The 23,896-nt window shown below is 34.1% G+C and overlaps 1 protein-coding gene and 1 long non-coding RNA gene across 6 annotated transcripts in view; one reads left to right on the top strand and one right to left on the bottom strand.

Moving 5' to 3' along the window:
* The window catches only part of LOC143244397 (proton channel OtopLc-like), a 52,877-nt gene that overhangs the window by 20,230 nt on the left and 8,751 nt on the right, over positions 1 to 23,896 (bottom strand). Inside the window, exon 1 of one of the 3 annotated variants that reach the window (XM_076488985.1) lies at positions 16,652 to 16,670. The exons of 1 other annotated variant lie outside the window; for it this stretch is intronic. The gene's annotated coding sequence lies outside the window, so the exon portion shown is untranslated. Of the gene's footprint in view, positions 1 to 4,922; positions 5,058 to 16,651; positions 16,671 to 23,896 lie in introns of those variants that run through there. One more of the 3 variants, XM_076488984.1, reaches the window with a different exon arrangement.
* LOC143244398 (uncharacterized) overlaps positions 5,911 to 23,896 on the top strand; it is a 39,864-nt gene continuing 21,878 nt past the window's right edge. For all 3 annotated transcript variants that reach the window (XR_013025048.1, XR_013025047.1, XR_013025046.1), the window contains exons 1-2: positions 5,911 to 6,204; positions 14,155 to 14,263. This is a non-coding gene — a long non-coding RNA (uncharacterized LOC143244398). The remainder of the gene's footprint in view (positions 6,205 to 14,154; positions 14,264 to 23,896) is intronic.

Below are 23,896 nucleotides of genomic sequence, written 5' to 3'. Positions count from 1 at the left end.
AAATTAATATTGAAAACTAAAATTCTACTAACATTTTCTTTATATATTATTTAAAATTGTTGTTAATTCATATTGAAAACTGAAATTCTGCTAACGTTGTATTTATAAATTATTTAAGATTGTTTTAAATTCATATTGAAGACTGACATTCTGTTAACGTTATCCTTATAAATTATAAATTAATATTGAAAACTAAAATTATACTAACATTGTCTTTATATATTATTTAAAATTGTTGTTCATTCATATTGAAAACTGAAATTCTGCTAACGTTGTCCTTATAAATTATAAATTCATATTGAAAACTAAAATTCTACTAACATTGTCTTCATATATTATTTAAAATTGTTGTTCATTCATATTGAAAACTGAAATTCTGCTAACGTTGTCCTTATAAATTATAAATTCATATTGAAAACTAAAATTCTGCTAACGTTGTCTTTATAAATTATTTAAAATTGTTGTTAATTCATTCTGGAGATTGAACTTCTGCTAACATTGTCTTTATAAATTATTTAAGATTGTTGTTAATTCATATTGAAAACTGAAATTCTGCTAACGTTGTCCATATAAATTATAAATTCATATTGAAAACTAAAATTCTGCTAGCATTGTCTTTATAAATTATTTAAAATTGTTGTTAATTCATTCTGGAGATTGAACTTCTGCTAACGTTATCTTTATAAATTATTTAAGATTGTTGTTAATTAATATTGAAAACTGAAATTCTGCTAACGTTTTCTTTATAAATTATTTAAAATTGTTGTTAATTCATTCTGGAGATTGAACTTCTGCTAACGTTGTATTTATTAAGTATTTAGGGTTGTTGATAATTCCTAATAAAGTTAACGTTCTGTTAGATATATTAGTACATCCTGTGCTTTTATTCCACAATGGTTAATGTAGTAAGATTAATTCGCTGCTCTTTCCCACCATATTAACTCATGTCATAGCTGTAAGTTATGCTTGGTATTCTGACAAGTTTCTGAGAAGCAGGGTTAATAAGATAGCTCTGTTCCTTCGTGAACAATTACATAAAATTACTTTAATAGAAGCGCTTGGGTGAAACAATCCGGATGGGCCTAATGTTTGTGATTTAATTACGAAACTGACTACTGGGAGGAGTCTTCCGGTAGTTTATGATACTTATGTTTGTAGTAAACTGAATTACCCAGTTGATTTAATCTCAAATAATAAAGAAGAAGTATTTTATTAATGAAATACTAATATTAATATTTCTAGAACATAAATAATATTTTTGAGCTGTTTTCAAACTTCCTTTCTGCATCAAATTGACATTTGTGGTCATCTGTTTCTCGACAAAATGTGTCCCAAAAGTTAACAAGTTATACATTATCAGTTTAACTTTAAATAATTTTCTGGAGCATCTTCTAAAATTCTAAAGTCATTAAAATTTTATCGTACTTGAACTTAAGAGAAAAACAAAAGTAAATTAAATTACAAAAAATAGGTTATTTTAATCACTTGGGAATATATTATGGATACAGATATACGCATTAAAGTTGTAACACATGAATGAATACTTTAAATATTAAATTTGTATAATAAAAATAAATACGCTCGAGAAATATTTGCTTGATTTGGAAAAGTGTTTTATCCGGTTACTATGGTAAATATAATATGTGAATAATTAATAAAGTCATTTGGTAACAACAGTTCTCACCATGAAGATATTAATAAATTAAATCAACAATCTCTAACACAGATATATAAAAATAAAAATAATCGAACGATGATGTTTTCTTCACTCTAATATTATTACATTTCTTATAGAGACATTGCTGTATTAGGCCTGAAGACGACCTAGACACCTAAACGCTTTTAAATAGAACCTAACAAAGAAAGCATCAGAGATTTTAATCATACATTGCTGTATTAGGCCTGAAGACGATCCACATAATGAAACGCTTTTATATATAACCCAACAAATTAAAAATAAAGAAAGCGTCATTTTCTTATATATGTTTTTATTAGACGATTAACATGTGTTGTCCTATGAAATTAGATTTCAAAAGAAAATTTTGTTTTATTAATAAAATAAATAAGTAAAACAATTACATAAAATAATTGTAGGCTATTCAGACTTCCTCGCCCTCTTTAATTTTGAATTTTAGATGTAGGGAAGAAAGCTTGTCAGAGGTACCTTACCATCCACCGCCCATGATAAAGGATTTACTATCACTCTTATAATGCACAATTCAATGTAGGTGTTGAAAATGTTCTGTGGTAGCGCAAGAGTTCGAACATGGTTCCAAAGTCCATTGACATACTACAGGGCTAACCAACGCCCTTAATGAATATCGAACCAGGTTTTTTTGAACTATGACTGGTTTGATGTTCCATTGGAAATAGATTGACAATAAATTTTGTCAGCTTTTTCTGACAACGCAGGATTTGTTCAAGATTTGGAATCACTGGTGAAAATAAAGATTAAAATATCACAAAGTATTTATTCTTTTAATTTCTCATGCAGAATGTGTTACAATAAAAAATTACAATTTTAGCAAAGCTGCACGAGAGCTGTTCCCAGTGTGGTTGTAATAGAGTAGATGAACTTTGACTACCCTTTACCAACAAAGGATGAAAATGTCCATCACCTTATAGCGTCCCCACAGCTGAAATGACGAGTACATTCGGTGGTGGGATTCGAACCCATAACTCTCAGCATATGAGTCGACTTGACTTCTTTTAACCACCACATCATGCTAAGCCATTAAACAAAAGCGACGTATTTAAAATACTTTGGGAAACACATCAAATTTTTGTAATACATTAACTGAAACCGCTATCTTTGATTAATAACCTTTTTTTTTTTGGATGGGTCAGTTATTCAGGATAAACCGCTTTCGCGTTGAACAAGTATCAATAACTTTGATTCAAGCAAATCAAAACAGACCTTGTTTAAAGTAGTGGACTTCCCTGAAATCTGTGCACTGTAATAGGATGTTTATGTGGGATAAAGGACAATTTAATACCATCCAATCACGATACTGGTAACATTAAGGATGTTACAACTACGATGTCTTCGTCCTGTTAGAGAAAATAAGGATGTGGTCATCCCGAAACGTTTATAACTAATAAATATTGACATCCCTCTCATGAACGTAATAGCACAAGCTATTAATGTGCAAAGTGTAGAAACGTGAAACCCATAGTGGATGTAGTGTTGTTTTTTACTTATATATATGTATAGACGCTGCTATATTAATCGTATGTCGTCTAACAAAAGGGATGGACGTTAATTATACGGCGTTTAACTTGCTTTTAACTCGATGAAATTTGAGAATAAAAAGTCTGTATGTTTTAATGATACTAATTGCTGACACATAAAATTATGACTAAAACCAAAGACAGTGTTAATTGCTAAATGACAGGTTTTCTACATATTTTGCACCTTTTAAGATTTCCGTTTTCTCATTCTACGTTTGCACCTTCAAAACAATTCTGTATTTATGTTACATATTTTACGTTTTAAGTAACCGGTTAAAAAATTTTAGATGCGTAAATTGTGAATATTTCTGTATCACATTATGCACAACAAACGTCAGCTCGTTACAAACTCACTACACACTCTTTTAGAGTGAGGTGCTAAAAAATGTTGACGTCGTGATGTACGAATGGTACAAAATATGATATGAGTAAAGACGGCATTATCAATGTACGTGTAAACGCTGTTAAGAGATTAATTAGTAATACGTGGAACATTTTTTTTAAATGGATGATTTAAAAGAAGGCCTATGCGTATGAAAGAACAGATTATCTGGGTAAACAACTTTTATCGAAGGATTGTATTTCAGTTTCATATATCTAGTGAAACTCAATTCTCTGTTTGAAGACTGATATAATATCCTAATAAAAGTTAGGCCCAGCATGGCCAGGTGGTTAAGGCATTCGCTTCGTAATCTAAGGGTCGTGGGTTCGAATCTCCCTCACACCAAACATGCTCGCCCTTTCAGCCATGGGGATGTTATAATGTTACGGTGAATCCCACTATTCGTTGGTAAAAGAGTAGCCCAAGAGTTGGTAGTGGGTGGTGCTGACAAGCCGCCTTTCCTCTAGTCTCACGCTGCTAAATTAGAGACGGCTAACGCAGATAACATTCGAGTAGCTTTGCGCAAAATTCAAAATAAACCAAACCTAATAAAAGTTACTTATTCAGAAAAGCTAGGGTTTGTGAAATATTAAGTAGAGTAAATGTGTATATTTTTTTTTACACCCGTGATGTTTTCTAATGCCATAAGTTCCCGATTTCATTTTATTTTTAAATGGTTAGAGATAAAAGATTTCGAACCGACGCTTCTTACCTCAGAGAATCAGTTCCATTTCTATAGTTCATATATTATATACTGGTGTGTATAGATAGAATTAGAAAAAAAAATTACATAACTGGTGTGACTTGATGGATTTAGGAGGCTTTACTCGCAATTTGAGAGTCGCGGGAACGAATCCCCGTGACACCAAACACGCGCACCCTTTCAGACTTGGGGGCGTTTTAATTAGACAGTCAAATTCCACTGTTTATTGGTAAAAATAGTAACCCAAAAGTTGGCGGTGGGTGGCGTTAACTAGCTGCCTTCTCTCTGGTCTATCACTGCTAAATTATGGGGTGCTAACACAGATAGCCATCGTGTAGCTTTGCGCCAAATTAAAAACAAGCAAGCATAAGAAATGCTTATACATGGACAAAAGCAAGGTTGTACATTTAGATATAACAATGTTCTTACTTACCTAGCAGGATTCTCTGAATATTTGGTCGTAAATGTTATTTTTTTAATAGCATTTATTTAAACTATTCCTGACAAAAAATACTAGTTTATACTTTAATGTAAATACATGAAAAAAAAAGACAAACCAGATAACTAGATAGAGACTCGTAGCGAATAGATCACATTCCTGCTTACTTGTAAGATGGTCCTAACACCTTGAAATTCGTATCCAATATAACGTTGCTTTTGTTACTGATATGTAAACCAGATAGAAATTCAACCATCACCACCCTCACTTCCCTCTTCCTCGCTCTATCCCTCCTAACTTTCCAGGAAAAAAAAACAAAAAACAAACTGCCTTCCTACAACACGGTTACTATTACAAACGGCCCGGCATGGCCAAGCGTGTTAAGGCGTGCGACTCGTAATCTGAGGGTCGTCGCGCCAAACATGCTCGCCCTTTCAGCCGTGGGGGCGTTATAATGTGACGGTCAATCGCACTATTCTTTGGTAAAAGAGTAGTCCAAGAGTTGGCGGTGGGTGGTGATGACTAGTCTGCCTTCCCTCTAGTCTTACACTGCTAAATTAGGGACGGCTAGCACAGATAGCCTTTGAGTAGCTTTGTGCGAAATTCAAAAAAACAAAATTATTACAAACTGGGAATGAAAAATCGTTTTTAAATTTAAAAAAGAACAGCCTCTTAAATTCATTTCTTTTTTCTATTAATTTGTAAATAATATTACAACAAACTTAGATTTTATGTAACCATACATTAGTTTCTACATAAGTAACAAGTAAAACTGTCTCTCCATCTCTTAGCGCGCCAACAGGATTAAACTATTATTAATAATTTTAAATAAACGAATTGAAGAATCTAACTCTTAACTGCAGAGAACAGATTTGTAAATCTGAATCGAAACAAAAAGAAGGGTAGTGTTGTTGTTGTTTTGTTTGTTTTAAGTTAAGCTTACCTTGCTCTGTCCCACTGAGGAACTACTTCCTTTAAGCACAAGAAAATTTAACACGAGATATTAATTTTGATGTTAAATACAATACTGAATCCGTGTTCTCATTCATTGCCCGATTGTCACATGATCGCATTATTGCATTTTTGTTTAAATACTGTTTCATCTGATACTTTACCAAGAATGTCTTAATGTGTTTATTATCTCTATAATTGCAGTAAAGGATGTTGTTCTCTTTGTTTCTTGTTAACATATCCATACATTTTGTTTCAAGTAACCTAGTTAGAATGCTAGCTTTTTTGCACACGGATATGTGTGAATGCGCGCGTGGTTAAGTGTTGTTTTCCTTATGATTTGTTTTGTTTGTTTTTGAATTTCGCGCAAAGCTGCTCGAGGGCTATCTGCGCTAGCCGTCCCTAATTTAGCAGTGTAAGACTAGAGGGAAGGCAACTAGTCATCACCACCCACCGCCAACTCTTGGGTTTTCCTTATGAAACGTTCCAGACAGAAAAGTATGTATGAATATATATTTCATTGTATTTTTAAATTGTGCAGTTAGAGAAAGACTTAGAATTTGTGGACATATTTAGTACTGGTATGTATAATAATTAATCCTTATTCGATCGTAAGTCTAAAATATGATATCAGTACACGAACTTAACACCAAAGCTTAATACACAAACTTAACGCTTAACACATATGTCTAACTTTAGATGATATAGATGAATGATGAACCACCATCGCCAAGTAGGTGCTAATTTCAGGGCCTTTTTTATCGTCTTTGAACCCTTTGTTGCATTGTGCAAAGGATCTAAAGGTGGCATTAGTATTCGTGGTTTTGTTAGATCTCTCACTCTGCAGTTCCTATAACATAATTATGTATACGTTTGCAAGCGTTGTTCATACATGTATCTTAATTCATTTACGTTCACACACATAGATGCGAGTTTTTAATGATTCTGCTTGCACTTTCCTCGCCCTCTATGAGAAAAAAGGAAGAGAGAAAAAAAAGCACGAGAGTCAAAAGTTTTTCCAGATGGTGCAAACAAATCACGTGATCTTGTTCGACTTGTCTTCCTCAAATTAGATAGAACTCAGCTGTTAGAACCATCTCAACAACGACCCGCCTTGTTCGCTTGGAACATGAACGTCTGATACGTACGATTTAAATTAGTTTTTCCTGGAAGCCTGAGGATATACTAAAATCTCCTAAATTAGAAACCTTCCGCCAGGAAATCCTTAAAATCTTTCTAAATTCTTAAAACTGTTTAACTGTAATTTATCGATACATATTTTAGGTAATGTGTTGTTTCTTTAGCTAACTGTATTAATTATCACAGATTTTATTCTATGCTCGGGTTGTGTATGTAATTAAACATAGTTTTTTATTGTCACATAGGAATTTGTTTTATTTAGCCACAGTTGGTATTTGCCAAATATAACTAAAAGTAGAATTATTTCACTTTTCAAAGATTTAATATCGTCTAGAGATATAGGTCACCCTAAATCACTTGTAAATACAAAAGAGAACCATGTAAAATGATCAAAATTGGCCCGGCATGACCAGGTGGTTGAGGCACTCGACTAGTAATCTAAAGGTCACGGGTTCGAATCCCCGTCACACCGAACATACTCCTCCTTTCAGTTGTGCGGGTGTCATAATGTTACGGTCAATCTCACGTTTCGTTGGTAAAAGAGTATCCCAAGAATTGGCGATGGGTGGTGATGACTAGCTGCCTTCCCTCTCGTCTTACACTGCTAAATTAGGGACGGCTAGCGCAGATAGCCCTCGTGTAGCTTTGCGCGAAATTCAAAAGAAACAAATGATTAAATTTGAGTCACAATAACAATTCGAAAATTTATGAAACGTGAATATTGCAGATAAAGATGAGAGGCTATTATGAAATTGAATAAAGCTCTGACTTTTATTTAGTTTCACTTCACTTACTTACAGCTGTTATGAACAAGATGTTCTACAGAAACTAAATAACATTTTTATATAAATCTCATTTAAAGTAAATGATTATATGAAAATACATATTAATATCGTAGTATACGTTTATTGATCTAAACGGTTCCTCGTCTCTTATTTTATGAACTATATAAGCAAATAATTGTAAAAACGAATTATCAAGTATATTATAATTATATTATCAAATGAAAGTATATGTTTTTGCTATGAAATATTCATATAAAATACTTTGAAAATTTATATAATAAATATAAAATAATGGTATTTGAGTTTCTTTACCTGCGACTGGCAGAGCAAATAGAACTCACTGTGTAGGTATGTTTAAAACAAACATATCTTTATTATTAGAAAAAATCTTCAAGAACTATAGTGCTTTGTTGATTGCGTTTCCACAGAGATACATATTGGTTTTCTCTTTGTTTCTTTTGTCCACCAAACATATTTCAATCGACTGCTATTCATTCATTTCTAAGCAAATCGATTTGAAATTTGAAAGAAATATACATCGGTTCAATATGCGCAGGAGCCTTTATTTTTTTTTCTATCTAGGCTTACGTTTAAGGATTTTATAGGGTGAAAGGTCAAACAACCCCAAAAGCTATATTTTGGACCGGCTACTGTACTATCACATTTTCAAATCAAATTGAAAATTAGCCTCAATATAACTTTTCATACTCTCGACACACTGACATACAAAAAGTTGGATTTCATTAATTTGAGTCTTTTTGAGGGGTTAGAGCTTACAAAAAAGTACAACTGTGGATAGTTTGGTCACTGACTTAGCCATATTTTTGACCAATTTACACGGGATTTTGAACAAAGATACTTTACACAGGTCATATATATATATACACATACAAAAATGTAGGATATATCCATTTTAGGGGATCAACAGGTCATAAAAAACACACTTTTAGGAGTTTTGGTCCATTTCTGGACATATGTCGATCCATTTACTTGGGATCTAGTAGAAAGATACTTTTTTCCAGGCACCAGTTTTGGAATGTTTTCTTTAAACTCATTTTTTTCGGCGAAGAGAGCATAGTTTGATATTTTTGTGAACTACCCCTGTTTATGTCAACCAAATCGCATGGGGTTCGGTACGAATATACCACCTTGCGGTGTTATAAATAGTTTTCAGTTTTCCTGTGTTTTTCAAAATTTTTCTGGTGTCAAAATGGCTACGTTGGGATTGCGACACAGACACATATTTCATACGCCCCCGAATGTTGGCTTCGTTAATCTTCCTTCATTTTTTTCACTTGTAAACAGAGAATTAGTGTTAATAGTTGTACCATAAGAATAGCAGCTGTTTTACGCTTGGCATGTCAGCATGCTTCCGGTTGTCCTTATAACTCCTAACGGAGACAAAAGGAGGCGTGGCAAGACTTTAGCTAAGTTTTAGCTGATACCAATCTTTCGTGTTTATTTCTAGTTTAATTTTATAAATGTGTCATACTATTTCTAAATAAAAACAGATAACTCACTTTACTACAAACAGTGTAAATTTGTAAACAATATGTTATGATTCACCAATGAAAATTGAATGCTTCACTGAAAACATTGTAAACTGTAAACAATATGTTATGAGCCACCAATAAATCCTAAGTGTGGCTATCTAGCTAACGCTTTAAGATGCATGATTTTATTATTGTTACATCAGTTGTAACATAACTAACATTATAAGATATATGATGTTATTATTTTTACATCAGTTGTTACATCGCTAACATTATAAGATATATGACGTTATTATTGTTATCTCAGTTGTTACATAGCTAATATTATGAGATATATGATGTTATTATTGTACCTCAGTTGTTACATAGCTAATATTATGAGATATATGATGTTATTATTGTTACCTCAGTTGTTACATAGCTAATATAAGATATTTGATATTATTATTGTTAGATCAGTTGTTACATAGCTAACATTATAAGATATATGACGTTATTATTGTTATCTCAGTTGTTACATAGCTAATATTATGAGATATACGATGTTATTATTGTTACCTCAGTTGTTACATAGCTAATATTATGAGATATATGATGTTATTATTGTTACCTCAGTTGTTACAAAGCTAATATTATGAGATATATGAAGTTATTATTGTTACATCAGTTGTTACATAGCTAACATTATAAGATATATGACGTTATTATTGTTACCTCAGTTGTTACATAGCTAATATTATGAGATATATGATGTTATTATTGTACCTCAGTTGTTACATAGCTAATATTATGAGATATATGATGTTATTATTGTTACCTCAGTTGTTACAAAGCTAATATTATGAGATATATGAAGTTATTATTGTTACATCAGTTGTTACACAGCTAATATTATAAGATATATGATGTTATTATTGTACCTCAGTTGTTACATAGCTAATATTATGAGATATATGATGTTATTATTGTTACCTCAGTTGTTACATAGCTAACATTATGAGATATATGATGTTATTATTGTTACCTCAGTTGTTACATAGCTAATATTATGAGATATATGATGTTATTATTGTACCTCAGTTGTTACATAGCTAATATTATGAGATATATGATGTTATTATTGTACCTCAGTTGTTACATAGCTAATATTATGAGATATATGATGTTATTATTGTTACCTCAGTTGTTACATAGCTAATATTATGAGATATATGATGTTATTATTGTTACCTCAGTTGTTATATAGTTAGCGTTGTATGATGTGTAATTTTATTAGAGTTATATCAATCATTATAATATATCTAGCCTTATAAGATGTGTTATTTTACTATTGTTACCTCAGTTGCTATATGGCTAGTGTTCTAAGATGTGTGATTTTATCATTGTTACATATACTGTTATATAATTAGTATTGCAAGATATACGCTTTTATTATTTACTCGCCCAGAAACTAAAACTGATACCGAGAAATCCCATGATTCACTCTTTGTGTTTATATCTCACAAAGTAGGAAAAAATGAGTACTTGAAATGAGACGAAGAAAGAAGGTAACAAGGTGCTACAACGTTTCCAATTCAATACCGAATATGATGGTTGATATTACTATGACGTTTCTATGATAATATGCAAGTAACTCATCATCAAGAAGTAATCGTCAATGTTGAGATGCTAATAATAGTGTAACATTGAATTACTGGGTTTTCTGATAATAGGAGGGTAAACATGAATTACTGACTTTTTTAATAACAGTAGAATGAACACGGATTATTGATTTTTTATGGTGGTAGTGTAAATATGTATTGTTTAGGTTTTTATGATAGTAGTGTAAAAAAATAGATTACTGAGTTTCTATGACGATAATGTAAACATGGATTACTGAGTTTTTATGATGGTAATGTAAACATGGATTACTGAGTTTTTCTATGACGGTAATGTAAACATGGATTATTGAGTTTTTATGATGGTAGTGTAAACATAGATTACTGAGTTTCTATGACGATAATGTAAACATGGATTACTGAGTTTTTCTATGACTGTAATGTAAACATGGATTACTGAGTTTTTATGATGGTAATGTAAACATGGATTACTGAGTTTTTCTATGACTGTAATGTAAACATGGATTACTGAGTTTCTATGACGATAATGTAAACATGGATTACTGAGTTTTTATGATGGTAGTGTAAACATGGATTACTGAGTTTTTCTATGACGGTAATGTAAACATGGATTACCGAGTTTTTCTATGACTGTAATGTAAACATGGATTACTGAGTTTTTCTATGACTGTAATGTAAACATGGATTACTGAGTTTTTATGATGGTAATGTAAACATGGATTACCGAGTTTCTATGACGATAATGTAAACATGGATTACTGAGTTTTTATGATGGTAGTGTAAACATGGATTACCGAGTTTTTCTGTGACGGTAATGTAAACATGGATTACTGAGTTTTTCTATGACTGTAATGTAAACATGGATTACTGAGTTTTTTATGACTGTAATGTAAACATGGATTACTAAGTTTTTATGATGGTAGTGTGAACATGGATTACTGAGTTTTTCTATGACTGTAATGTAAACATGGATTATTGAGTTTTTATGATGGTAGTGTAAACATAGATTACTGAGTTTTTCTATGACAGTAATGTGAACATGAATTACTGAGTGTTCTGATAACAGTATGGTAAAAAAGAATTACTGAATATTTAAATGTGTATGGGTGAGTCCAGCTACGTGTTTACATTATTTATATCACATGTAGACTATGAATTTTGTACTTTGACTTAACTGTTTTAAAAAAAATCATATATAATAAACACTTTAGAGATAAGTAAGTGAATTCGGGTAATCAGGTAAAGAAAAAAACATCTGAGCTGCACAGACAGGAGCGAGCTTTATTTTAGTTTCGTCCCCCACCCTGTAGCACAGTGATATGTCTGTGGACTGACAACGCGAGAATCCCGGTTTCGATACCCCTGGTAGGTAGAGCAGATATCCCATTGTGTAGCATTGTGTTTAACCTACAAACAACAACATATTATTTTAGTCTCTTTGAGACTATTTAATATGATTTATGATTAAATAAGTTTTAATAGCGTAACTGTTATCTGTATCCACAGTGGTTATGACGAAAGTGATCTTATCTGCATATGGTTATCTGTATCTACAGTGGTTATGACGAGAGTGATCTTATCTGCATATGGTTATCTGTATCTACATTGGTTATGACGAGAGTGATCTTATCTGTATATGGTTATCTGTATCTACAGTGGTTATGACGAGAGTGATCTTATCTTATTTTGTAGCGATATCAAAACGTGTGAGAAAATTAATTTTAACAACATCAAATCTACTCGCTGGAAGTAGAATTATATCAATTAACCTAATATGGATAAAGAAACGAACAGTGTTTCTTCCACTTAGGATCCACTTGGTTCTGATTCTACTTATGTCCTTCTATGCCTATTGAAAATATGTTAACATTATCCATCTGGAACTCCCATGTTAAATATGTTAACATTATCCATATGGAGGTCCCATGATTGTGTTTAGTTACTTAACTCCAAGTTGAATTTGTGGTCCGGCATGGACAGGTGATTAAGACACTCAATTCGTAATCTGAGGGTCATGTTTTCGAAGCTCATTCATATCAAACATACTCGCTCTTTCAGCCGTGGGGGCGTTATAATGTTACGGTCAATCCTACTATTCGTTGGTAAAAGAGTAGCCCAAGAGTTGGTGCGACAGAGATTTGAACCCGCGCCCTTCGGATCACGAGTCGAGTGCTTTAACCACCTGGCCATGCCTGACCCAACACCGTTAGTTGTATGAGGTTTCTTATCCATGCTGCAAATTATTTTGTAGCAGTTCTGTGAATTTTTTTGTTCTTGTTGTGAGTTGTTTTTATTAGTTTCGCTAAAGAATATATCGAAATAATTTAGCCAGTTTTAGAAAAAATATAATTTGATTCATTGAATGTACACGTTTCGTTTTTTTTATATAGCGTTTCAATTGGTCGCAGCGTTTTTGATTCAGCAACAAAGCTTGATTTTACTTCTTTAGTTGGAAAATGTTTTAAGTATCTAAATGGTTCTTCTTTCATCTTTTCCTTTGGATGGACAGAGTTTCGAATACCTAAAGTGTTTCATCTCCCGTGTCCTTCTGTTGGACAGGATTTCGAGTATTTAGAGAAGTTTATCTCCTCTGTCCTTTTTCAACTGAACAAAGTATCGAGTACCTACAGTGGTTCATCTCCTGTTTCATTCTTTGACTAGACAGAGTGTCGAGTACCTACAGTGGTTCATCTCCTCGGTTTTTCTTTGGGTGAATATTGCTTCGAGTATCTAAAGTTCTTTATTTCCTCTGTATTTCTTCGGTTATATATATTGTAAGCATTAAGAAGACTTCAGTTAAGAATCCGTTGTCAATTCCAGTCCGACCTTAAAGTCGTAACAGATAATGCTTGTGTTGTTGTTGTTTTGAATTAAGCACAAAGCTACTCAATGAGCTATCTGTGTTCTACTCACCACGGGTATCAAAACCCGGTTGTTAGCGTTGTAAGTCTGCAGATATACAGCTGAGCCACTGGGGGGCGATAATGCTTGTTATAATAGCTCACAAATACGTTAGGCATATCCCATCTGCAGGACAAAATAAGGCTGATATTAAACTAACCAGTTGTCATAGTAAATCTATTAAATCTATGGAGATGAATGTTTACATCTACAACGTCTCAACTCCTACTGCTTTTCATTGCTTGTAGCTAGTTGTAAGAAGGTAGTTAGTTATACAAGATCTTATAATTCCTAAAATAGAAATGAAGAGTTAGATTTACCGTTATGAGTGTGTTAAATGTTAAACAACGGTATTGCACATAAATAAGAAAACTATGTTTAACATAAGACATCTGGTTGTTATAAATATATTTTCAAAGGTTCTGTTAAAAATTTTTAATAGTGAGACAATATACCATGTTAACTAGAAATGCCAGCGCTGTTCCAGTTACGTGATGTTTTCCCTTTTAGAACCAAAGATTAACAAGAATGATATGAAACTTCTCAAAGTTGTCCAAACACCCACTAGAAGACGTACCTGATGAAGATCTAATGTCAGCTATTGTGGGTATATTTCGAGGTAACATAAACCAACATCTTATTTCTGTTTGATTGAATAACCTTGGGGTCTAGCTACGAGTAAATACATCCATATTTCAGCTTCCAAATTCCATTAACTATACTTGGCAGTAGCTCTTATCTAACTAAACTCATGTTTTTATCAACGATATAATCAACGCTTGAACCGGTTTGATAGTGATATTATCTTATCCGCGTTTTCTCTTAAAACCGTCCAAAATTCGTGCATGAAATGTACAATAGTTCTCGCTAAAATCAACCAATTCCAATTCCAAGAACTTACAAAGCAAGCCATTAATCTCAGATTTCAATCTTCCTTCCATGTGGATCATAACGGGTCCCTTTCTGAAATGAATGCTTAATAGTCCGCATGAGATAATCGTCACGTAGAGATTTAATTCGATAGTTTTGAATTACAGTTATGAATATGTTGCACACTGCAGATTTTGAGATAAGAACTTTACAATACATAGCATACAGAAATGTCAGCTCGTGCCCCCCCAGTCTAATTATTATTGCTATAATTAATGCTATTTGCATAAAGAAAAGTAATATGTTTCTACCTTCTGAGTAGAAACCAGCACACACTCGGTTAAGCAAAAACTACAAAAGTCGTATTGTCTGGAGTAAATTACAAGACAAGTGACTGGCTTTCATTTAAATTAGGTTAATGAGTTCGGCTGTCAGTGTGCGTTTTTTTAAAATTTTCTTTAACTTTTATTGAACTTAACCCTAACTCCAAGTTTCAACTTCATACCATTGTCGTTTTCTTTTTTATTGCTAATTGTTGTCTATTTCTTTTCCTTGTATTTAATGAAATCACATGCATACATACAGAGACGTACATGCACAAAAAAATAAATTTATATCGAGATAATATGTTTATGAATAATATTTTAAATTCAAAATAGCATATATTAAAATTACTCTAGAGGCCGTAAGGGTCGTCATAAAACATGGGGAATCCTAAGTTGTATTCAGGATAGTTGGACTTTATTTAGATCTGAAAGTTTTCAACCATTTTCACTCCATGGACCAGCTAAATATGTTTTAGAAAAACTTTAGGCTTTAATTGTTGTTGTTGTTTTTTTTTAATTTAGCTTATTTAAATGATTTGCAAGTGATAGTAACAAGGATTACCTAGTGCTTACTTATTCCTAACATATATCCCTCACACACTGGCTCAGCGGCACATCTGAAGGGTTATTATAGCACTAAAAACCAGGTTTCAATATAAGCACGTATATAATCGTGTAGTATTGTGCTTAACAACGAACAAACAAAACCAAACGTATGTGCAAATTATAGATTCCATGCAAATAAACCCTCTTAAATGTTTTTTCTCTTTTCTCTTATATCCAAGAGGCATCAGCAGTTGAACAATAAATTTGAGGGCTATAACGCTAAAAATCTGGGTCGATAACTGCTGTGAACAGAGTGAACATAGCCCATTTTGTTGTCGTTATGCGCTTGAAAAGAAACTTTTCTTAGGACAATTAAGTGGTCAGCATGGCTACTGGTTGGTTACATAGGGTGTTTCAGAAACAGTCTCATAGTGTATTCATTATACTTCCTGTCAATCCAGGTCGGCATATAAAGCCACTACAAAAATGATCTATTCTAGGTTATCTTAACAATTCCTTACGCCTGTCACAGTGGTGTATCTGCGGACTCACACCGCTGGAACCCGAGTTTTGATACCCGTGGTGAGCAGAGCACAGATAGCTCATTGTGTATGTAGCTTTGTGCTTAATTCCAAAACAAACAAACCTTACGATAATCAAGTCACTAATATTTTATTAGCTACGTTCTTGGCATGTTAGGCTTAGCTGTTCAGATTACAGAATTTTTAATGACATACATGCGTTTTACAATAACTTCTCCACGTCTTGCGATCTTCTTCTACAGTTTGTTTTGAATTTCGCGCAAACTACACGAGGGTTATCTGCGCTAGCCGTCCCTAATTTAGAAGTGTAAGACTAAAGGAAAAGAAGCTAGTCATCACCACCCACCTCCAACCCTTAGGCTACTCTTTTACCAACGGATAGTGGGATTGACCGTAAAATTGTAATGCGCCCACGGTTGAAAGGGCGAGCATGTTTGGTGTGACGAAGATTCGAACAAGCGACTGTCAGACTGTAAGCCGAGCGCCCTGCTTCTTGCGTATGATCGATCTTATATTCATAAAAGATAAAAACGACAGAGACTGATAAAGCGAAGTAGTGGGAGAAAATTGATTCTGATATGGAATATAATGTGTTTTTTGAAAAATTCTGTACCATGTCTAAAGTTTCTTGAGTAAACCTTGTGACTTTCAACGTGCTTCTAATTACATTTCGTTTCGCTTTTTAAAGTATAAAAAAGATTATGTTCGTGGAGTTTTACTTACAATCAACACATAGACACGTGTACTTGTAGTAACTGTAGTGTCAAATGCTGGCGACAGAGGTTCTGCGATGTTTGTTTGTTTGACGCCAGGCACAAAGCTACACGTTTGACTAACTATCAGTGCTCTGTCCACCACTGGTATCGAAACCCGGTTTCTAACGTTGTAAGTCCACAAACACGCTGAAACGTCTGTAGGTTGGGCGCCTCAAGTTTACTGTTCAAAATAACGAACATAATTATTACATCATTTATTCTTTCCAGGGGCAGAATTATCCCACCAGGTGTTAATGTATATTAATATTAGCTTACCAAGGATACAGCTACAGATCATGTAAGATTATTTCTAATCCGGAGGACTTATTTTATTAGTTTATCAAGGATACAGCTTTAGATTATGTAAACTTATATCTAATCCGGGGAATTTATTTTATCAGCTTATTAGGGATATAGTTTTAGATCATGTAAGATTATTTCTAATCTGGGGAACTTATTTTATTAGTATATCAAGGATACAGCCTTAGATCATGTAAGATTATTCCTAATCTGGGTGACTTATTTTATTAGCTTATCCAAGGTACCACTTCATATCATCTAAGGTTATTTCTGATCCATTGATTTGTTTTTGTTATCATTTAAAACAGTAACCATTTCTCAAAAATTTAACAGATAAGTGAATGTTATTCATTTTGAAGAAATAGACTCAAGATGTTTCTTTATCAATATGAGCCTTTATAGTTTAAACTACCATATTTTCGTAACACGTGTTTATGTATTAAAATCTTTCGCAGAAGAAAAGTCAGGTTGGTGATTTTTTTAAGTAGTTTGTGTCAGAAAGTTAGACACATGAATCCATATTTGTAAGCCAATTCGACGGTTTAGTCTCTCTAACTTTAAAGCAAAATTGTCAAAGTCCTTACACGTTTCTAAACATTAGTTGTTGTTGTTTTTAGCTCTTGATAACCAGTGACCCGTAAATTAAGAATGTTTGTTTGTTTGATTTCGTGCAAAAAACACTCTAGAGCTATAAGTTCATAACTTATACGAGATATAATTGAGAGAGAGAAGGCATTTAGTGAAGAGTATCCACCGCTACTCTGGTACTATCTTTTTATCAAAGTAAAGTGAAAATACCCTTTGTAAAATACCTAATGTAATTGGCCGTAACAATATAACGACCACACGATTGAAAGTAGCGAACATGTTCGGTGATGGGGATTCAAATCCGAGGACTGCATATTGTGAGTGGAGCATCCTAACCACCAAATTACGTCATCCTAAATGTTTAATTCAACTTCCCAGATTCCAGCCACTGATCATTTCATGTCACAAGTGTCCAACTTTGATAATTTGTGACTGTCTGATTTAGTTTGTCTTTCTTCTACATCGGGGATCGGACCATATTTGGGTACAAGGGAGGACGAGGATCAGCGTTGACCTCTTCCTCCTCAACTGAATTCAGTACAATTTAATTAACTTGTCTTAATCTACGCAGAAAAATTTGGTGCTTTCATTGTGAATCAATGAATAGGCGTCTTTCTTTATGTTCACATTACAAGGCCATTAACTTACCTTCTTCACTAGATCTGTTCTACAAACCTCTAATTGCTGAACTGGTAAATCACCCTCGATTTCTCTCTTTAACATTGAATACCCTACTTACTCCGAATCTCCTTCTAGTAACAGGTTTCAGTTACGAGATTAAAGAGTCATAAAAACTTGTTGTCTATAAATAATTTCTTTTGTCCTAAATATGCTGTAACCGGAAGCAAAAATGTCACGTACAGCTTACGTGTAATGTGCGTAAAAAATACATATAAGTTATATATATATAAAATACATATCTACTATTTAGCGTGTTTGCTTTTAAACACAATCCTATACAATAGACTATCTGTGCAACGGTTTCTAATATCGTAAGTCTGAAGTATTACCGGTATGCTACTGAAGGGCCTTTAGTGTAACATAACGTAACGTTCTGAGACAACACGGGATCTATTGGTCCATCTTGGCTGTTCCACACTCTAAACTAAATTAATTAAAAAAACACTTAAAACCAACACTTATTATTCGTGAACGTATAAAGTTTTTTTATATTTGCTGTTTCTACGATATCTGAAACAAACCCATCACAAAGGCCAACCCCCCTATTAGAAAAATACAACTGTCTTAGCTGAAGAGTGATTCCTACCATGTCAAAACTTACAACTGTATCCATTAGTTCTGCTATTCTCACTGTTAAATATGAAACAAGATGGCGCATCGACATTATAACTTTCTTTTATAATTTTAAGGGCCGGCATAGCCAGGTGATTAAGGCACTCTACTTGCAATCCGAGGGTCGCAGGTTCGAATCCCTGTCACACCAAACATAGTCGCCCTCTCAGCCGTTGGGGCATCTTAATGTGGTGGTCAATCCCACTATTCGTTGGTAAAAGAGTAGACCAAGAGTTGGCGATGGGTGGTGATGACTAGCTGCCTTCCCTCAAGTCTTAGATCGCTAAATTAGGGACGGCTAGCGCAGATAGCTCTCGTGTAGCTTTACGCGAAATTCAAAACAAACTTTTGTAATTTTAAACACATCAATCAGATCTCCTCAGCCTCTTCTTTTTTTCTAGAGAAAACAATTTGAGATATTTTAGCCTTTCCTCGTATGACAGCTCATCTATCCCAGGCATCATTCTTGTAACCCTTTTCCAAACCCTTTCCAATAATTCAAAGTCTTTCCCTAGGTATGGAGCCCAAGACTGAACACAATATTCTAAATGTGGATTAACCAGAGACGTGTACAATGGTTACAATCTCTTTAGACTTGTATTCAATATTTCTGTTGATACAAACTAAAATTCTTGTTTACGACTATTACGTATAAACATATGTACATTTTCTTTAAAGTGAAAACTCAGAAGTTAAAACACGTTTATGTACACTTTCTAGAAGTTAAATAACTTATCGCACGTCCCCCGATAGGACAGAGGCAAGTCTATGGAGTTACGACGTTAAAATATAAGATTCAATTTCTCGCGGTGGACACAGCAGATAGTCCACTGTGACCTATGTCTAAAATAAACAAACTTATGAAACTTAAATTAGTTTAATGCAAGAAATTTCTAACTGTCAGATAGCGAAAGCTGGTAAAATATTAATATATTTTATTAAATGCATTTATTTGTTTATGAACTGAGCGTAAAAAGGTATTTACATCAATACACAAATACTTTTAATCTTTCACACATATAAAAATCCACTCATACATATTATGCATACGTACGTACATACGCACATATATATGCACCGAGCGACGTGTATTTCGGGGAAGTGTTTGTAATTCGAGTGCTTCCAGGCCGGAAACCTTCTTTTAGAGCAACACGATAAACATATAGGGTTTCACTTGGACGCACAGTACACACAGAAAACAAACAAAACGGATATACGTGGCTCCAGCTGTACCGCAAGGAGGAGAGAAAACTGATATGACTAAATCGAATTTAAATTTGGTAAAGAAATTAGATATGACCACAAGCGTTCATGAATATTAGTATTTATATTTTAATGACTCGGTGTTATTAAAACTTGAAGAAATATAGTTTTATATTACGGAGAAAATCCGGTAAATAGCGGTCTGGCATGGCCAGTTCGTTAGAAGCTAGGACGCTCGACGCCCAATCTTGGGGTCGAAGGTTTGAATCCCCGTCCTATTAAGCATGCTCGCCTTTTCAGACGTGGGGGCGTTATAAATTAACGGTCAATCACACTATTCGTTGGTAAGAGATTAGCTCAAGAGGTGGCGGTGAAAGATGATGACTAGCTGCCTTCCATCTGGTCTTACACTGCTAAATTAGGGATGGCTGACACAAACAGCCCTCGAATAGCTTTGCGCGAAATTCAAAACAAACTATACCGATGAATAGCAACATACAAGACGGGATTTACTAGTTATTAGTTGGTGCTCTATAGCAGAATATATCATTTACTTGGGCCCCAGATAGCTTTTAGGGGGCTCATTTGCAACATAACTAATTCATGCAAACTACTAAAAATCTTCTATGAAATGTTATATGGTCTGTTTATCAGTTAACTGTCACTAAGTTTGTTTGTGCGAGTTCATCTAAAGGTTTCGGTTTGTTTTGAATCTCGCGCCAAGATACACTACGGTTATCTGCTCTAGCCGTCCCTAATTTAGCAGTGTAAGACTAGATAGAAGGTAGCTAGTCACCACCAACCATCACTAACTCTTGGGCTACTCTTTTACCAACGAATAATGGGATTGACCGTCATATTATAACGTCCCCATCGCTGAAAGGGCGAGCATGTTTGGATTACGAGTCGAGTATTTTAACCACCTGGCCATGCCGAGCAAATCTATTGGTCTTCCTCATGAGTTTGGTTTGTTTTGAATTTCGCGCCAAGATACACCACAGCTATCTGCGCTAGCCAATCTAATTTAGTAGTGTAAGACGAGAAAAAAGGCAGCTAGTTACCACTCACCATTGCCAACTTTTGGACTACTCTTTTACCAACGAATAGTGGGATTGACCGTCACATTATAACGCCCCACAACTGAAAAGGCGAGCTTGTTTGGTGTGACGAGAATTCGAACCTGCGACCCTCAAATTACCAGTCGAGAACCTTGCCCACCTGGCCAAGCCGGACCTTGATGAATCTTGCAAATATTTTTAATGCTGAAATCGTAACAGTCCGTATTAAAATTCATATAATGCGTATTGTTCCATTTATTATGTTTTAATTTGGGCTTTTTGAATACGGAGTATTAAACGAAAGGCTTAATTTTAATCTATTATACTTTAGTACATTGCTTGTTTGTTTGTTTTTTAACTTCCTGCGAAGCTACATGAGGACTATCTGCACTAGCCATCCCTAATTTAGCAGTGTGAGACTAGAGAGAGAGTAGCTAGTTACTACTAACCATCGCTAATAATGTTTAGGCTACTATTTTACCAACGAATAGTGGGATTGGCTGTTACATTACAATATCCCCACGACTGAAAGGGCGAGCATGAGTGGTGCGACGGAGATTGGAAACCACGGCTCTCAGATTACGAGTAGAGGCGCCCTAACCACCTAACTATGCTAAACCACACGTAATCATTCAACACATATTTCAGCATTTGGATCTACGTAAAAAAAAAAAAAATCCATATGCCAGTAATGTGACTTCAGAACATATGCACTTTTTGTGATGTTTGCGTGTTACAAAAGAATTCTGCTTCGCGCAGTAGCCTTTAATTAATCAGGTAAAATAATAATAACAATGTATTAATTTTCAGGTTAGAATAAATTAATAAACGTTCTCTAACCGCAAGATAGAAACTCAAATATCAACAAGAAACCGAGCACAGATGGCATTACGTCTGCTTTAATTTCTTGCGATTAGACAAGATTGACATAATGTTTAACTACAGTATTACCAACCGAAAACAAGCTGTATCCATGAAACGCACGAGAACTTTCTCCAACCAATGAGTATAAAGTTCAGTTTTATCTTGTTGTAACAGTAAAACCACTTTCGTTACAGAGGTTGTTCAACTGAACTGGTTTAACTAAGAAACCTGCCCGAGTTAGCTGTGGTAGAAGACACGTTCAAAGATAGATTTTTTTTTCTATTTTTAAGTTGCTTTTTAAAAGTACTTTCCGATTTTATTATTAGTTTTTTTTAAATAGTTGGGCTTAGCATAACTAGTTATGTTTCGTTTGTTTTCACTCTTGTGTGTTGGCAAAAGTATTTCATACTTCTTAAATGATAAATCATACATTGAAAGTCTGATAGAAACGTTTTGAGGTTTGGTTTCGTTTGAATTTTGCGCAAAACTATACGAGGGCTATCTGCACTAGCCGTCCCTAATTTAGCAGTGTAAGACTAGAGGGAAGGCAGCTAGTCATCACGATTCGAATTCCTTAACCACCTGGCCATGTTGGGCCGACGTTTTTGGGATGAGTAGAAACGTTAACAAAAGAAATATGCTGAGTCACAATGGCCCTAGTTCGAACTAATAAGGAAAGAGCTCTAAATGTTGAAGTAATTGTAATAATTCAGTGATATTTACCTCCTACTAACATTTCTCACGATTGGACAATTCACTTTTTCACCCGTGTTGAATCACAGCAACACCAAGGAACAGTTTCACGGGAGAGTTAAGAAAAACGTGTCACAGTGTTTATACATGAATGTCATTAAGTGAAAAGTCTTGGCTCACACAGTCTTTAAAAGAGAATAATAATGAACAGGCTTAAAAATTAGGCCTCAAGTTCGCTAAATAGAAATTGATCGATACTGATCCTTTGTAGTAGCCCTCTGATAAGTAGGTGGAAAGTCTAAAGGTTTATAACGCGAGAAATCGTTTCGATATTCGTTACAAGCAGAGCACAGATAGCCCACTATGCATATTTATGCCTAAAGACAAACATTTTTGCGGTCTGGTGATGGAGGGCGTCCGTCTTACAATTTGCATGCCGCAGGATTGAAACCAGTCGCCGTACATGCTCAAACTATCAGTCGTGAGAGCATTATAATGTGACGGTAAATCTCACTGTTTGTTGGTAAAGAGTGTCCTAAGAAGTGATGTGGCTAGTTGCCTTTCTCTCTAGCTTCTTTTATGGAAATTAGAGACATCTCGCCCATGTAACTTTAATAACTTTGCGCGATATTAAACGAACAAACAGTCTTTTGTATTATGCAATTCGATGGACAGTAGTTACTCAACTTAGGGTACACTAAGAAATATTATTTCCGTACCTGTAAGGTCAACCAATTTCTTCCTTCAGTCATTAACATGACTTTCAAAAATTTTCCTTTCCCTAGTTCTTCCATGACTGTACAGAATAAAATAGGCACACTGTTTGTTTGGAATTAAGCACAAAGCTACACAATGGGCTATCTGTGCTTTGCCCACCACGGGAATCAAAACCAGGATTCAATCGTTGTAACTCCACAGATATACCGCTGTGTCACAGGGGTCAAAGGTTGACAGATTTATTTGAAATGTAACACACGTTATGGTAATCTTCTTGATTTTAACTTGTTGATATTCTTAGCATAAATCATTCAATACAGCGTTAAAATTATTATAATACCCACCCATGTTCATGCAAAATTAGTATCTTTAAGATATTTTACTGACAGAGGTAGTGATGGCATCTAGGCATTCTTTCTAATTCATGTTGAATTATGGGTCGTTTCGTTCAGAAATACTACGGTTGTAATTTAAACCTTTTCTTTGCCCTTTCTAGA

The sequence above is a fragment of the Tachypleus tridentatus genome, chromosome 2 (assembly GCF_004210375.1).
Source record: "Tachypleus tridentatus isolate NWPU-2018 chromosome 2, ASM421037v1, whole genome shotgun sequence".
Classification (NCBI taxonomy): domain Eukaryota; kingdom Metazoa; phylum Arthropoda; class Merostomata; order Xiphosura; family Limulidae; genus Tachypleus; species Tachypleus tridentatus.
Note: the sequence above shows the minus strand (reverse complement) of the source record. Positions and strands in the feature narration are given on the sequence as shown.